The sequence below is a fragment of the Lissotriton helveticus genome, chromosome 6 (assembly GCF_964261635.1).
Source record: "Lissotriton helveticus chromosome 6, aLisHel1.1, whole genome shotgun sequence".
Classification (NCBI taxonomy): Eukaryota; Metazoa; Chordata; class Amphibia; order Caudata; family Salamandridae; genus Lissotriton; species Lissotriton helveticus.
Window position 1 is genome coordinate 780,297,919 of NC_136067.1, and position 16,910 is coordinate 780,314,828.

The window sequence follows — 16,910 nt, forward strand, 5'->3', positions numbered from 1 at the left end:
AATAAAGGAATTGTTGCGGAATTCTGCACGTCTAGCCTGCTCGTGTTCAGGTAAGATGTGAAAAGAATGAGGAGAAACAGTGGAGGTGAGTTTAAGGTCAGGGGTAGGAGTAGGTATGATAGAGGGCAAGAAGTAAGACATTGTGTAATACACTCCACCCGCCAATAACGCAGAAACAGTCACAAACAGTACGAATATTTGGAACACACAACATTTGGTACGACTGAGTTGCTGCAGCTTGAATCTTTGTGCTTGAGCTCTTTCCAAGTCCATCAGCTTCGAAAATGCCATTCCCTATGACCGTCCGCAACGTTTCTTGACGCACTTCGTTCTGTGTAGCAATAGTCAATTCCTAGGAGTTCCCAGGAACCGACGGTCTTTAACCTAGCGTCAAGACCTACTAACCAGGAGGAAGTACACGCGCGGCCCTACGGCCTTTATTTCACAAATATATATATATATCAAAAACAAATGTCTCTCAGCTGTGGAAACAAAAAGTGTAAGGAACGAAGCTCAATGAATATATACAAAATAATTACAATAGTATGAGTGTTCAAACTGATCATGGAAAACGGGATAATGCACTTGTCAAGGGACAGAACGGGTTTTTTTTTATTAGTCTTTAGTGCTGGATCTTAAAAAATATCGGGTTTTCCCAGGACGTGTCTGTTCGTTAAACAAAAGATCCGTTGAAGGGACAACGCCCCGTTGATCAGCTGAATGTTCTGGTCTTGAGTCTTCTAATGACAAGTGTTCAATAATGCCTTTTTGCTGCACTGAGGATTCTCCGACAGGTTGTGCGTCGCTGAAAGGTACAAACGCCGACAATCTTTCGGTTTCAGTTGATGCAATGCCTTTCCTCACCCACGAGTCTGCTGGCAACGGAATGGGGACTTTCTTGGTATGGGTGGCATGCACCCAATTTTTCCGCCCCTCAAGACGAACTGCAGTTCTCGTGGCAAGGAGGACCTGATAGGGTCCAGTGAACCTGGGATCCAAATTGTTCTTGCGTGAAAAATTCCGCGTTACCACCCAATCTCCGGGCTGGAGCTGGTGGCCTGGACCCTCCGTCTGTGTCGGCAATGCTTCGTGAACCTGTTGGTGAATTAACCTCAGTTTAGCAGTCAAGTCATGAAGATAATCGATCAACATTGGATACTCAAGATCACAAAAGGCACCCGGTCTAGGGACCCCCCAAACATTGGCAGGACGACCGAACACTATTTCATAGGGACTGAGCCCTACTCGGGAGTGTACAGTTGCCCTTGTTGACAGTAATGCTAAGGGTAAAGCGTCAGGCCACGAAAGACCTGTCGTAGCCTGAATCTTTGCTAGTTTTAGTTTAAGGGTGCCATTGTACCCTTCAACCAAACCGGCTGACTGAGGATGATTGGCACTATGAAATTTCTGAACAATCCCTAACCCGCGACACACACTCTTCATCACGCTCCCAACAAACTCACTTCCGTTGTCTGACCACACAACCCGAGGCATTCCGTAGCGGGAAAAATACTCTTTGAGTAAAATTTTTGCCGTGGATAAAGCCGTATTATCCTTAAGGGGGTAGGCCTCGATCCACCTAGAAAATGCACACACCACAACCAGCACATACTTCAAATTATTACATCTCTCCATGTGGATAAAGTCCAACTGGATAACTTCGAAAGGGTACGCAGGAGGGGCAAAATGGCCAGGTGGAGTGGGAGTGCCCTTACCAGGATTGTGCATCAAACACACCATACAATTCTTAACCAAGCGTTCAGCACATTTCGTAATACCATCATTCTTCCACACAGGAAACAGCAATTTACAGATACCTTTCGCGCTAATATGTGCTAACCCATGTGTCATAGTCACAACAGCCAGCACATATGCATCAGGCAACATCCATCTTTTCTGTTCCGATAAGTCAGTCCAACAACCATTCGCATCCAACTTTCCCGTACTTTCTTTCCACTTCGCCTTTTCAGTCTCGGTGGCCTCATTCTGAATTGCTTTCACACTTTCGATAGTGTTCTCACACATACTTGATTCTGCAGGCCACCTAACCGAACTCGTCACATACATTCGAGTGCTAAGGTTCCGGGCAGTCTCCTTAGCAGTCTCATCCGCAAACGCATTACCACGACCAACATCATCCGTCACCTTACGATGCGCACTACATTTAACAATTGCCACTTGCTTAGGCAACGTAAGTGCATCCAAAAGATCATTTACAAGCTGTCCATGTTGAATCTTCGTACCATGTGACGTAAGGAATCCTCTCTCTCTCCACAGTCGTCCAAAACTATGTGCCACACCAAACGCATACTGGCTATCTGTAAACATATTCACCCGTTTATCCTTAGACAACACACACGCTCTCGTCAAAGCAATTAACTCAGCAGCCTGAGCCGAATTCTGACTTAATCTTGCACTTTCCACAATTGTTCTCAATGTAACTACAGCATACGCAGTCGTCACATCACCGTTCGGTAACTTGAAACAAGAACCATCCACATACAAAGTACCATCGGGATCTGTCAATGGAGTATCTTTTAGGTCAATGCGACCCTTAGTTTCCTCTTCAGTTTTGAGATAGCAGTCATGTACTGCTTCACCACTTGATTCTGCGTCGATCGGCAGCAATGTTGCTGGATTCAACACATTACATCGTTTTATCCGTATATGACTGGCCAGCAACGTCAACTCATATCCAGACAATCTTGCGCTCGTCAGATGTTGAGTTTTCGTTCGGTTCAATAGAGTGTCGACTGCATGCGGAACCATTACCGTGAGCATATTATCCATGACTAGTCCTGCGGACTGTCGAATGGACGCCGCAGCTGCCGCTGTTGCCCTTAAGCAACTTGGCAAAGCTCTTGCTACTGGGTCTAAAGTCGAAGAAAAATAGGCACATGGGCGTTGCTTACCACCAAAAGACTGTGTCAAAACACTCAACGCGCAACCATCCCTCTCGTGAACGTATAGTGTAAACGGCTTACTGTAGTCAGGGGTACCCAACACAGGAGCCGAACACAACGCATCACGCAATTCCAAAAAACTTTTCTGACATTCTTCAGACCAGGGTACTGGGGATGAAACATCTTTACATGTAAGGGCTATCAATGGTTTCGCCAACAATGAAAAATTTGGAATCCATTGTCTGCAGTAGGACGTAATACCTAAAAAGGCACGAACATCTCTTTGGGTTTTTGGCACAGTCATTCGGGAAATCGCTGCAATTCTCTCTGGGGTCAACCTTCTCCCTTCTTTTGACAATAAGTGACCTAGATAGGTAACTTCTTGACAACAATACTGTAGCTTTGAAGGCGATACCTTGTGGTGCAAGTCATGTAGATAGTGCAATAATGATACTGTAGCCGTTTTGCAAATGGCCTCCGTATCAGCTGCCACTAAAAGATCGTCAACGTATTGAATCAAAGCTGCACCTTTAGGCAATACAAAGGCATCAAGCTGACCTTTAAGTGCTTGGCTGTAGATTGACGGACTCTCACAGTAGCCCTGTGGAGCGCGTTTTAGCCTAAAACTGCGACCTCCTAATGAGAATCCGAACAGGTCTCTGCTTTCCTCTGCAATCGGGATGCTAAAGAAAGCATTTTTTAGATCGATCACTGTGAACCAGGAGGCAGATGCTGGAATCATTGTTAATAAGGCTGTAATGTCAGGGACCACAGGAAATTGCGGAACCACTATTTTGTTTACCTCTCTCAAATCTATTACAAAACGATACACAGGAGGTTTAGTTGGGTCAGTTCGTTTCAGAATTGGTAATACAGGGCTATTGCACACGTTTCCACGCGTTTCTTCAACAACACCTTTTCCAATGAGATCATGAACGATTGCTAACAGCGCTCGTTCACCCTCAAGAGAAATACGATATTGAGGTAAACGCGGCAATCGCGCATTTTGTTTCAATTGAATTACATAGGGTGGAATGTCTAACAGGCCCACGTCATTGGGACCTGTGGCCCATAGAGACGCAGGGAGGGAACTCAATTCCGATGGGAATTTATCAACCGATAAATACATGGGAGAGATCACTCTCCGTCCCAATGTAAGTTCCACTCCTTCGGGGGAACAATACAATGTTGCATATAATCGTTTCAACAAATCCAGACCCAAAAGATTTTCACCACAACCTGTAGATAGAATCAGTGGAGCGGTTAGCTCACAAGGTCCAATCATAAGAGGCAAAGGATTAGAGACTGGGTTACTAACAGGGGCGCCAGAGAATCCAACGGAAACATTCGTTAAGCCAGACAAAGGTGCGCCAGGGAGTTTTGAATGCATGATGGAACTTTTCGTCGCACCAGTGTCTAACAGAAAAGGCTCAACTACACCCGATGTAGCCACTGCAACGTAAGGCCCACTCTGATCGACCGGAACTGACACTACTCCCTCTCTTTGTCGTTGGCTGTCCTAGTAATGGTCATTTACAACAGTCTCGTGCTCTACGTAATAATCATCCACATTATACTGTGCAGATCGAACTGACCCCGCATTTCGCTGGTCAAAGTAATTATTTGCATCTGATTGATTTTGATAACGATCACTCTGATTGTGGGATGAACCACGACCTCTACCACGTGGTGCCTGTTGAGGACCACCACCACGGTTTCCACGTGTCGACACACCATTCAGGCGGTCCCGTAAGGCAAGACAATCATATTTTAGGTGTCCCTCTTTCCTACAATATGCGCACTGATTATACCCAAGTGAAGATCTGGAATCAAAGTTGTCAGAGCGCGGCTGTGTCCTATCGGGCTGTGCTCGCGGTCGATACTGCTGTTGTGCATCATTTTGGTTTGATCGTGGAGGGTATGCTTGTTGCAACAAAACCTTTGTTTTGAGTTCTTTCGTTTTCTTTTCTACACGATCACTTTCTTCCTTTTCCCTATTCTCATAATACTGAGCCGTTGCTAGTATTTGCGCAGGGGTTGAAACTGCCCACGCACTTTCTGAATTCTTTAATTTGTTGCTTAGTTCAGGCAACAAATTTGACACAAATTCGTCAACGAATAACCGCTGACCTCCCTCAGCGCCCATGTCCTGACCGCTGTGGTCGACAAACGCTTCCTCAAACCTAGTAAAGAAATCTGAGACACTCTCGTCTTTCTTTTGCTTACAAGCTGATAACTTATCCCAGTTCACCTTCATCGCTGGCATGAGAGTTTTCATGAGCGTAATGATTTTCTGAGGTAAATCCAAGATCAACTGTTCAGGTTTAGCCCCACCAACTTGTAATGCATCAGCTGCTAGCAGTGCAGCCCAATCACCCCCTAATTCAGCTGCGTGATTGGCTTGACGAATTTTAGCCCAAACTGGTTGCGGTACAACATTGCCAAACAACATGTCGATGTCGGCAATATTCATAATAGAAGCTTCTATTAGTTGTGATAACTCCTTATAATAACCAGCCGGATTTTTACGCGGATCGGGTAAGGATTGCTTCACTTGCAAAACTTCCGATCGTTTCCATGGAAGATGTATCCACACCCTTCGAAAATGTGGTAAAACCGCGGGGTTAGCTTGCGGATCTCCAGGCACCCACAGTGGCGGGACTTCTCTCATGGGATACTGACCAGGAACCGCTTTCCAGTTCTCAGTGGTATCATCTAATGATATCCGAGAATGTGCTGTGGGTCTGAATGCTAATAAGCGTTCCACTGCACGTCGTACATCGTCTCCTATAATCATACCGTTCGAAAAGTGACTCTGGAGTTCAATTATATCGGACGGTACATCATCTACATCATTATTGTACCATTCTTCCCTCAAAAAGTTACACATTTCCTCGAATACGAATCTCTGTGTAGGCTCATTAAACTGAGAAAACGTATCAAAGACTACACGTGGAGTGTAATTAGCAGGATGTCTTATCCACTTATGTGCCATTGTTACTAACGTCTCTTTCTCCCTACCACTAGGGATCTGACTCCGTCTCTGAGGAGTGTCAGATGAATCAGACGAAAATAACGGACCAGAAAGAGGTGAATAAAGGGTAGCAACAGAGTTAGGAACACGCTTACGAACAGAAGGAGAAAGAAAAACAGGGGCAACAACACTAGAGGTGAAGGAAGGCATAGTAGGAACGGACAAGGTAGTTGGAGTAGCAGAAACAACAGTCTGCAAAGGTACAGGTACGGGAGCAGTAGGAACAAGGACAGGTGGTGGAACAAACGTAGGGTTAACAGCGGGCTGGCCCGCAGCCGCTGGAGCAACAAGAGGAACAACAGGAGGAGCTATAGGAGGAACTACAGGAGCAGTAGCACCCTGTACATAAGGAGGTGGTGATTTCATCAAGTATGATAACAAGGAATCCTCCTTCAAATCTTCTTCTTTCTTTTCTAGATTATTCGGTAAAACTGGGTAACATTTATCTATTTTCATGTGATGCAATCTAGTAGCGATTTCCATATCTTTTTCTTCTTTGTCTTGTCTACATTCTTTTATAGCTTGCATTATCGGAACAAACTCTTGCTTTTTATCTTTTTTAAGTTGTTTGATTTCTTTCTGTTTGGCCTCTTTACGCCATATCCGAAAGGAATCAAACATAGCTGGCCTAGCTTTCTTTAAAAATAATTTAGCCTCAAGATTATCTCAAATCGAAAGTTCAAAAGTTCCGTGTGGTGGCCATCTAAGGTCACCGTCTTTCTTTGTATAGCGGATCCAGTAATCGTTATATATTATAGGACCCACCCCATGTCGACTATAAAGATCATGTATCGGAGTTCCAACTGGAGGTATCGGACACGAGTCCTCTAACCGGGAATCCATTGCGCAACATTTGAAAATACGAAACAAATCACTATGGCTAGGCATCGTGCACACTAACCTAGTATCAAACTTCAAGGATTACCGAAGCAATAAAACCTCGTGTAAGTCAAAACCCTCGGTTTTTGGCAATTGCAACTGTCAAATAATACTAAGAACCAATACTAAGAACCACAAATGCAATGGAACCATGCAATACAACGAAGCCTTAAGGCTATTACAAAGCTCGGAGAGCTAACCACAAAGCCCGAGGAGGCTATTACAAAGCTCAGTGAGCTATTACCACAAAGCCTTAAAGGCTAACCACAAAGCTTTCAAAAAAGCTAGAACAACCACTAAGGACTGGGAGCGACCCACAAATACTTAACTCAGAACTTCAATGGCGTCACCAGGAAGGCCCGTCTATCGTCTCGCTTGTACATAAGGTCTACGCCGGGCGTCGAAGACAGGTCGACAGTCAGGGCATCGGTCCGTTGCAGCCGTCAGGAGGCGGGAATCTTCGCAGGGAAAAACTTCGGGCCACTTATTTCGACAACAGGATTGATGAAGCGGGGTGCACCTTCCCTCGGAGATTTCACACGAAGTTCCTCACAATCATCAGGCTTTGGACCGGACCGGTACCGCTGAAGTCGCCCCACGTTGGGCGCCAACTGAAGGACTGGACTTTTTAACAGTACCAGCGGTGCCAGGGAACAACACCTATAACCTTCATGGGATACCTGTTTCGGCGCACAAACTACAGAGACACGGGACACTTCCTTCGGCGTCAAAGATTCAAGGTTTATTTACTGCAGGGAACACAGAAGTCACAACAAGTACAACACGTGCAACTTGGGGAGACTGCTTCAAATTGGTTCTGTGGATCGCTCCTTTTATACAAAATTAACTCATAGGACAACATGGTACACAAAAGTTTACAACCTGGTTCCCATAATTATCCTTCAGAGGGGTCGCTTTGGTCACTTTGGTACACATAAGGTCCGGAACATAAGTGCGGAAACATTTGGCGGTTCCCAACTGTAAAAACCCATCTTCCCAACATTAGTGAATTCCAATCGGCAGTAAAACAGATCGAAATAGGGACAAAGACAGGTGCAGAGGGAGATGGAGACAGTGGGGAAATCGAAAAGGGTGTAAAAGGGGAGGTATCGGGAAACACGAGATACAGGCATCAAAGGGACGTGCCTAATGAGATGCACGGCTGAGACAATAAACCGGACGGCAAGATGAGCCTCGAGCGGGGCCATCTGCCTTACAGTATCATCCCCCTCATCGTAAAAGATATTTACAAAGTACATGTGTCTTCCACAAATATCCTGAGAGTCCCAAGGTGACGAAGCGGACAGTGTCCGTTCGCTGGCTACTTGAGGGCAAGAGACAAAATGGATGCCGTATCTAAGATGGAACCCGTGGGTACAGATGAAAAACCCACATATCAAACGAACGGTTTAAGTTAGCACAGCGAAACTGCGCACACTTACTAAACTCGTCATTTGCGGTTCTTAGATACCAGACTCGACCATATTCGTGCGAGTCGAAAACATCACTTAAAATTGTCACGGAACCTCACTCTCCTATAACAGTGTTTATACAATTAACAGCTATTCCCTCCTTCATGCAAATAGTGGTTGGGATTGGTAGTTCACCCACACAACCCGCCGGGCTTGCAATAATACTCCCATCACTCGCATTCACTGCTTCAAATGTTAAACTCATTTCATCTTCATTGTTTATCATTAGTTCAACAGGGTTACTTCCCCCAACCATTTCCCCTTCCAGATGTAATTGCTCATCTGGATTCTGTCAATATTCCCACCTCATCTGTCCCTGCCCATTCGGTGGGATAAATGCCGGTATATGGTAATTATTTGTTCCTAAGGTGGACACAGCAGGGGGGACAGCCTCAACCCCAGTACAGAGACTAGATCGCAATTGCTCTCTACAACCCCCTGGGTAGATGACCGGTCTGGGATAAAAGAAAGTTAGGTCCACAACCCCAATCCCACCAATACTAATATTCCAACCAGGTCCCGTTATCAGCCCCACAACCCTTGGATCCTGAAAATTAATTATAATACACTCACCCCCCTGCTTCTTTAGTGTATTCCCTATCCAATCGACTCTTCTCACCCCAATTATCAGGCCATCCACTCCCCCTGGCAGGGGTCTATTGACACGAAGCCAATGCATGGCCTTGTTTTTTAACAAAAATAAAGATCAAGGCTAGATAATTGGAAAAAGAGGAAGTAAATATAAGCAAATGAGCCAAGAGAATAAATAGAAACAGAAGATAAAGGAAAAAATCTGAGAGGCAAAGGGGAAAAAAATGGAAAATGGGAAGAGGGAAAGAAAGGAACAGAGCAAGAAAAGACAGTACATATCCAAAAAGGATGACTGAGAATAACATACCTGAGGGTACACAAACAGGAAAATGAGGGAGTGGGACACTCAACAAGACTAGCCTCCAGCATTCGGGAGTCGGGACCGCACCAGGACGGGGAGAATTGCGAAAGAAAGTCATGGAATGAAGGGAAATTAACAAATCTATAAGAATAAGCAAAAAATACGGACAACATCAGGATAATACATAGGGAAAAGTACAATCCGCTTAACATGTAACAAGAAAAAGACAATAAATAAAACTAAAAGAATCTTTAATATTTAAGAAGGGTAGATATAAAAATAAGGAAACATTTAGAGGAACAATGCTAAAATTAATTAAGGAACATCAAACATCAAAACATAATACTGTGTAATAACAGATACAAAGAAAAGATAATTGATCAGCCACTGGGAGAATTGGAAGTTTCCATGCCATTGATAGTGTGGATATGGATAAAGTTTTTAAGTTCCACCGGGTCTTGAAAAGTCCATGTTTGGTTCTGGTATGTAACTTTGAAAATACACGGGTGAAATAAACCATATCTAGCACCCAAAGTTCTAAGAGGGGCACGAAGATTCAGGAACCCTTTCCTCCTAGACGCAGTAGCATTGGAGACATCTTGGGACAAAAACACCTTCTGACCCAACCAGGAAATCTGACGTTTAGATCTGGCTGCAGAAAGAACTGAGAGAAGATCTGTAAACTTCAAAAAGAGAATAATAACTCCTCGTGGTTTTGCTGGAGCTGTTGAAGATGTTAGGCGCTGCCCAAGCCTGTGGGCCCTTTGGATGCTTAGAGAAGTGGTTGATGGCATATCAAGAAGTTTCAGAAGAAAGAAGGAAAATATGATACAGGGTCATCGCCTTCCAAAGATTCTGGTAAGTCATATATATGTAAGTTATTCCTCCTATTCATGTTTTCTAAGTCTTCCGTATGTTGCTGAAGGGTGAGAACCAACTTTTCCAAAGCAGAAATTAGTTGAGAATTAACCTAAATCTCTGAAACTTGCTGCTCCACTGAAGTAACTCTGTTGTCTATTGTAGACCACTTCTCTTCGAGAAATTGCATTTTGCTGTTGGTTTCCTCGACAAACGGGCACAATGCGCGTATCTCCTCCAGAAGTAACTCCATAGAAATTGGGGATGAAGTTTTGTCAGGAGACGGAGGATCATGCTTCAAGTGTTTAGAAGTTGTGGTAGGTTGAGAGAATTTGCTGGAAATACGTTGCGCCGATGAGCAGCGATTAGAGGTGACTCCAGCCATTTGATCCGTGTTAGAAGATGATTCCGACGTTGAGGAAAGTGGAAGTGTTACCAAAGAGATATGCATTGATGGGACAAAAACAAACTTTGGTTTAAGCAGCTTTCCCATAAATGTCTGATCCTGAGAGCGTAGGTTAGGCAATGAACAGTGTTGAAGGCAGGTAAATTAGGTAATGTCTATACCGGTGGTTAATATAGACCTATGTGCAACTATATAATGAAGATACCAAAAAGGGGGCACCTTTAGAAAACCAGGTGAACCGTAAGGAGGTGTACTGCTCACAGACAATGATAGGTACAGGTTGAGGATTGTATTCAGGTAGTGCACTGCAAATTTCCAAAAATATCCTCACTCATAGGGAACAGGGCAGACAGCAACTAATTCAGCGAGACTCATGAGAGGATTGAAGAGTTAAAGCATAGGAAACATTTTGTGCGCGCACTGAAATCTTGGGTGGCGAAATTCGCTCTCAAAATGGCAGACCCCTTGAGAGCAGAATGCAGCAAAAGAAAAACCAAAGATCATCCTCTTCATTCATATAGAAAAAGAGCTGATAACAGTAAAAGTCAGTGAAGCCCATGAAAGTAGCAATGGGCCAAGGTATAGGTAATATTCTCGCCAGAGCATGGAAATCCTGAAAAACAAGACAAGGCGCGCACCTGAAACCTAAAATTGGCAGGCACTTAAAGCGGCATGTACAGTAGCAGATAAAATACGGGAAAGCATTATGCACTGAGACCAAAAATATCCTCTTAAAGTATAGGCAACATCATTTAGTGGTAAAGTCTGCAAGAGTTAGTAGGGCCCATAGTGTTGTCGAAGGGCCAGTACGTGGAAAGCATTCTCGTCATGAAGCTGAGGTCAAGATGCGTACCTAAGATGGTGGACAGCTTGAGAGAGCAAACACGGTAATGAGAAGGCAAATAAAGGCAAGCTTTTAAAGTTCAAAAATCACCTCAACGGAGACTTCAGACATTCCGATGTGAGATGCGTGTGATTTTCCTAAAAGAGCTGCACGGGAAACGCATCAATTAGTCCGAGGTGCGTCCCGATGCGGAAGAACAGATCCCTTAGGCGGCCATCTTGTTCGGCACCTAGCCACGTCCCCCCATCAATGGTGTTTTATTCCTTCTATGCGTGCTTCAAAATGGAACACGAATAGAAAGAGCAAAAAACGAGGAGAAATAAAAGTATTTCACCTTATTGTGGTACAAAAGGGGGTGGTGATGGACGGAGCATCTGAACCAATCAAACACTCACACCCAGTCAACAGATCTGGGTTTAATCCATCACCCTTCTTTAGCCCACTCTGCCACCCCAGTTCAGACATTGCCATATTCAAATCAGTCTGACCCTGTGCCTCATGGGAACAGTCCAGCCCGAACTGCCAAGCCATGCCTTCCCTGGACCGGAAACAAGCTCCCGAGGACCGGTTTCTGGCATTTCATCCGTCTTCAGCCCGGCTTGCTTGAATCCAGTGGCAAAGTGAGCAGAGTGGGCTAAAGAACGGTGATGGATTAAACCCAGATCTGTTGACTGGGTGTGAGTGTTTGATTGGTTCAGATGCGCCATCCATCACCACCCCATTTTATACCACTTTGTTCTCCATAAGTTGGCAGGGTCGCTCAGATGTGAGTCCCTTGCTCACTTTGCCACTGTGAGCCACAATGTCTGAACTGGGGTGGCAGAGTGGGCTAAAGAACGGTGATGGATTAAACCCAGATCTGTTGACTGGGTGTGAGTGTTTGATTGGTTCAGATGCTCCGTCCATCACCACCCCCTTTTGTTTCACCTTATTGTGCCACTCTTATGTGTCCCCTGTGAGGTGTAAGATTTTAGCGCTGCCTCAGATTTACAGATCCTTGTAAATGTGGAGCATTGTCAGAAAGCAATGGGTGTTGCATGGAAACGCCCACAGCAACACCCATTGCAAGCACCTGTGTTGCAGAAAATTGCATAGAGGAGGACCATATTTACAAGACACAAAGTGGCTTAGTGCAGCCTTGAAAATAAGAAGCAGGGCTCAGCGCCACGGTAGCATTGCAAAATGTGACGCTCAGGTGGCGCAATGCCCTTGTAAATATGCCTCTTGGCGAGCCACAGTTGGGAGGCCCTGTAGGTCGCATAACAATGTACTCTCAGGTCACAAAAAAAAATGATGTAGTGAGATGAGGTGGGACACATAGGCTGTTAGCTGGGGGGGTGGACTCCAAAGGTCATCAATGCATTTCGGGAGATCTTTGTGTATATTAATGGAAGTTCTCCTCTTTGTTTGCATCTGGACCTGAACATATTTTACCCTCCAGTCAGAGGGTTGTTACTCTATGTTTAGAGTCAACATCTATTTTGTATTTGACCTTTGAATGTTGTTTATTTATGGGAAATTAATTGATAGAATTACCCCTGGGCATTCTTAAAGTACCAAAGGTGTCAATGCATGCAACCGTGAATTGTACTCTCGGAGATATGAACAAATTAATCATGGAAGTTGAAGACATTCTTGTAAAATAACATTACTATAAGGGTTCTTTTAACACCAAAGTGGCTCCTGTAAAAGAACATCGTCTGTGTCTGCTAAAAGACCAGTGTTAAACCCTTCTACTTTGAATTCGTCTACCTAAGGGCTGCATTTGGTTTAGTTCCTGGGAATGTTTGTGGTCCATGTTAAGGTCAATGGGCTTGAGCACAGATCTTTTAGGCATTCTTATTTTGTCCAAGTGAGGTGGGGAGCCGTGGGAGAATTAACTGATCACATACGTCAAAGCTGTGTGTTAGCCCTATTTATATGTTAACAACTTCATATGTTTTCTTGATGATTGCACCCATGATCTCCTGAAACTTAATAGCTTCACCATACCTACCATTTTATTTGCTGACAATACTCTTTTAATTTCTCGTACACCAATAGGGCAGTAAAATGTATTAGACAAACACTCGGATTTCTACCTGCGATTCAAGGTGTTTAGAGGTGAATACCTCAAAACCCAAAGATATGGTATTTATCCATCATACATCATTTACAGTTGGCTTTTTGTTGAAGAGCTGTTTGCTTCAGAGGGAGGATAGATTTATTTATCTCAGATTTAGGCTAGATAATTCCCAGATTTGTAAATCACACATTAACAAAAGTGGAATAATTCTGTCACATAGAGCCTTCGCAATTGCGAGAGATTTAAAGTTACAACACCTCGATCCGTCTCACTGGCACCCAATAGTTGTACCACACCAAAGCCAAAAGGTGCAGCACTTGATGAATCTGAAATTTGGAGGCTAGGGAATAAGAAAGAGTTGACAACTAAAGAAAATAGTTTTATAAAGTCTCTATTCAGTTTACCCTTAAGTACACCTATTGCTCCATTGTTTTTTGTTACAAGACTCAAAAGGGCGGGCAACATAGCTATCATTAAACCCCTTCTCTATTGGATTAGGTTATGGCGCACTTCCGAACTAACCCCATATAGGAAAACCCTTGTTGATATAAAGGACACATATTAATCATACAATATACCTGGGTTGCATCACATTAAATCCCACTTCCAGGCTTTTGGCCTAGAAACTGTTTGGAATGATCCCTCATCTATGAAAGAGGGTGATAGGGATACTGTGAAATCGACGTTTTGGAATTTCACAAATGAACAAGACCATAGAAGTGTGAAGCCAAATAACTTAATGGAGGGGTTTATATCCTATAAGTTTGAGACTGAGTTAGAACCTTATGTGGACGCTATTACGCTCTCTCAAGCTAGAAGCCTATAAACAAAATTTAGATTAGGCTCTCTGGAAGTATGTAACTATACCAGCAAATAGAAGCAAAATATGGATGCCCAAGCTTTTTGTACATTCTGTAAAGACATATTGAAGATATAGATCATATATTTTTCTTTTTATATAGATTCATTATATCAAAGGGCTAGATGAACATGGATTAGACCGCTCAAGTTGGGTCTAAGGCAATACCTCATCACATCAAACAAAATTGCGAGTAGACACCAACCCTCTCATAATTTTTACATTGTGCATATTTCTGTTTGCTGTCTGGCTCTTAAAGATGCAGCTGGGTTTTACATATTTTAATTTTGAAGTGAGGCGACCTCGAAGTGTAAGCACTTTATAGCTCCAATAGCCCTCGTTCTGTACCTCCTAACTATTTATTCTATTTTAAGATACCTGCCCATGCTTGAATACGTATGTGGATATTGTTCTATACAAACTAATTAAGGAAATAATTTTTCGTGGTATTTTTAGGTATTATTTTAGATAGATTGTTTATGAAACAACCCCACGATTGATCTTTGTATATGAGAGGTTTTTGCATTTTATACATAATATTTTAAATGTGATGAAATGCATTGTATTTTTATATATGTTTTGTGGGGTATGTTTCCCTGAAATGAACTAAATAAACTATTATGAGGTGTCTGGAGCCGGTCTTGCGGCAGGAGTGACTGGGTCTACAAACTTGTAGGTTGTATGCTTCAGCTGATGTTTCCAGTGAGGTTTTCGTATGTTAGCTAGAGAGCCGACAATGATGTGTTTGAAGGGAGTGGTCAAGGGGCAGATCTTTGTGGCCTGAGACTAGCATGTGTGGAAAGGAATGGAGAATAACTCACTTAAGGAGCAGCTCTGTCTGGAGTGGGACACAATCTTGGATGATTGACTGTGACCCAAATGCTTGATGAGTTAAGAGATCCAAGCCACCACCAGGATGATTCCCATGCCACCAGTGACAAAGCCCTTCCTCAGTGGCATTAGATGCAGATTATAGAAAAGAGTTATTGTTAGCTGGTTTGATTCCTACATAGGCATTAAGTGAACAATGTGCAGTGAGTCAACCCTGCAGGGCTACTACCTTAGCTGTGTTGTGTGTGTAGGGCACAAGGAAGGATTCTGCTCCACTGCCTTGGGGTATGACATATTCACAACAGTGGCCCACAGACACTGACAGAAGTCTAATGATTCCTGGCAGACATTTTAGGTGTAGGCTTCTTTGTATGTAAGCACATTATTTGTGGTAACACCCAAGATTAGACGCAGAACACTTCTGGGCTTTGGGCCCCATGGAAGGAGAAGATGTTCCTACTTGTGGTGAAGATTGATTTCTGCACTGATACATCACATACATTACATAAGGCCTAGAGTGTGAGGTACAGAGTGTTAATATGTTTCCACAAATAGGTCTATGTCTTTACCTGGCTATTCTGGAAAGACACAGCGTTTGTGTAATCGTTTCTCATCCTTTTTCGTGGTTTCACAGATTCAGTCTTGCGGCAGCCCACTGACTTCCGCGTTGGTGCTTTCCTATACATTGCTTGCATTGTATACTCATTTGTGGAGATTCTTAACTGAGGTAAGTATTCTCCAGTCGGTTCCTGTATCCAGTGAGTATCCCTTGCAGGTTGTTTTGGCTCTTTCAGTAATTACTTTGTCCACAATCTCCTGGCGCTACCCTTTAACTTTATCCTTTGGGTTTTGCTTCAATACCTCTAAGTGACCCTGATACCCCTCCCTTACTGGTGAAGGCCTCTCAGGATGCTTTAATTAATTGGCTTTTTTCATTTTTTCAGACCTTCTAGATTTGCTTGATAGTTTGCATTAGCAAGTAATTTTCTTATGAGACATGGCCAGGCATTTAATGAATATTCATATCAGATAAGATACATGATATCCTCCTGATTACATCTTACTCCTTTTATCCTTATGTTTTATAGACTCTTGCTTATGCTCAATATACACTTGTCCTGGCTATGACCCTTTAAAGTATCTGGGGTTGAAATACTTCCACCGCTTTGTGTGATTGGTCTTTTCTTACGTGATTCTCACTTTGGACATTCATTATTTACTCTGCAGAAACATTGAAAAAAAACAATAATTTATCTAGTCCACTATTTCTCTTAAATCATACAAACACACTCCTATATATTTCATGATTTTGTGCACTGTGTTATCACAACAGCACTGAGCGTGTTTATGATTAATTAAATATTACAAATGCATGTTTGTTAAATGGCTATTATTATTGTTTTAACATTTCAAGTATCATCGACAAATGGTACTTATGATTGATAAGGTAAATTGAAAGTCAGACCTACTGGCACTGTCAGGGTATCACCACAATTATTAAAGGTAAAGTATCGAGTCTATCCCAATGCAATCAATCAGTATTGAAACACTTCAAGATGGTGCCACATTTCAATCACATAACACAACATATGGAATGAATCACTGTCAACAATGCATATGTCAATAACGTTTTCAATGATCAACATAATGCAGTCTGAGAGTCATTTTTCTACCTTTAACCTGGCTGCATAGCAACCATAGTACCTAGTAACAAAGGTTAGAGTACCCAAAGCCTTCATTCCCAGCTCTAGGAGTGTTTGGAAAATGAATACATTTTTCTCAGAGTCACTCTTTTCCTGACCCAGGAGACACAGGATGGCAAATCAGACTCATTGGGGGGCTCTTATGGGGCAGTGGATAGATCGAG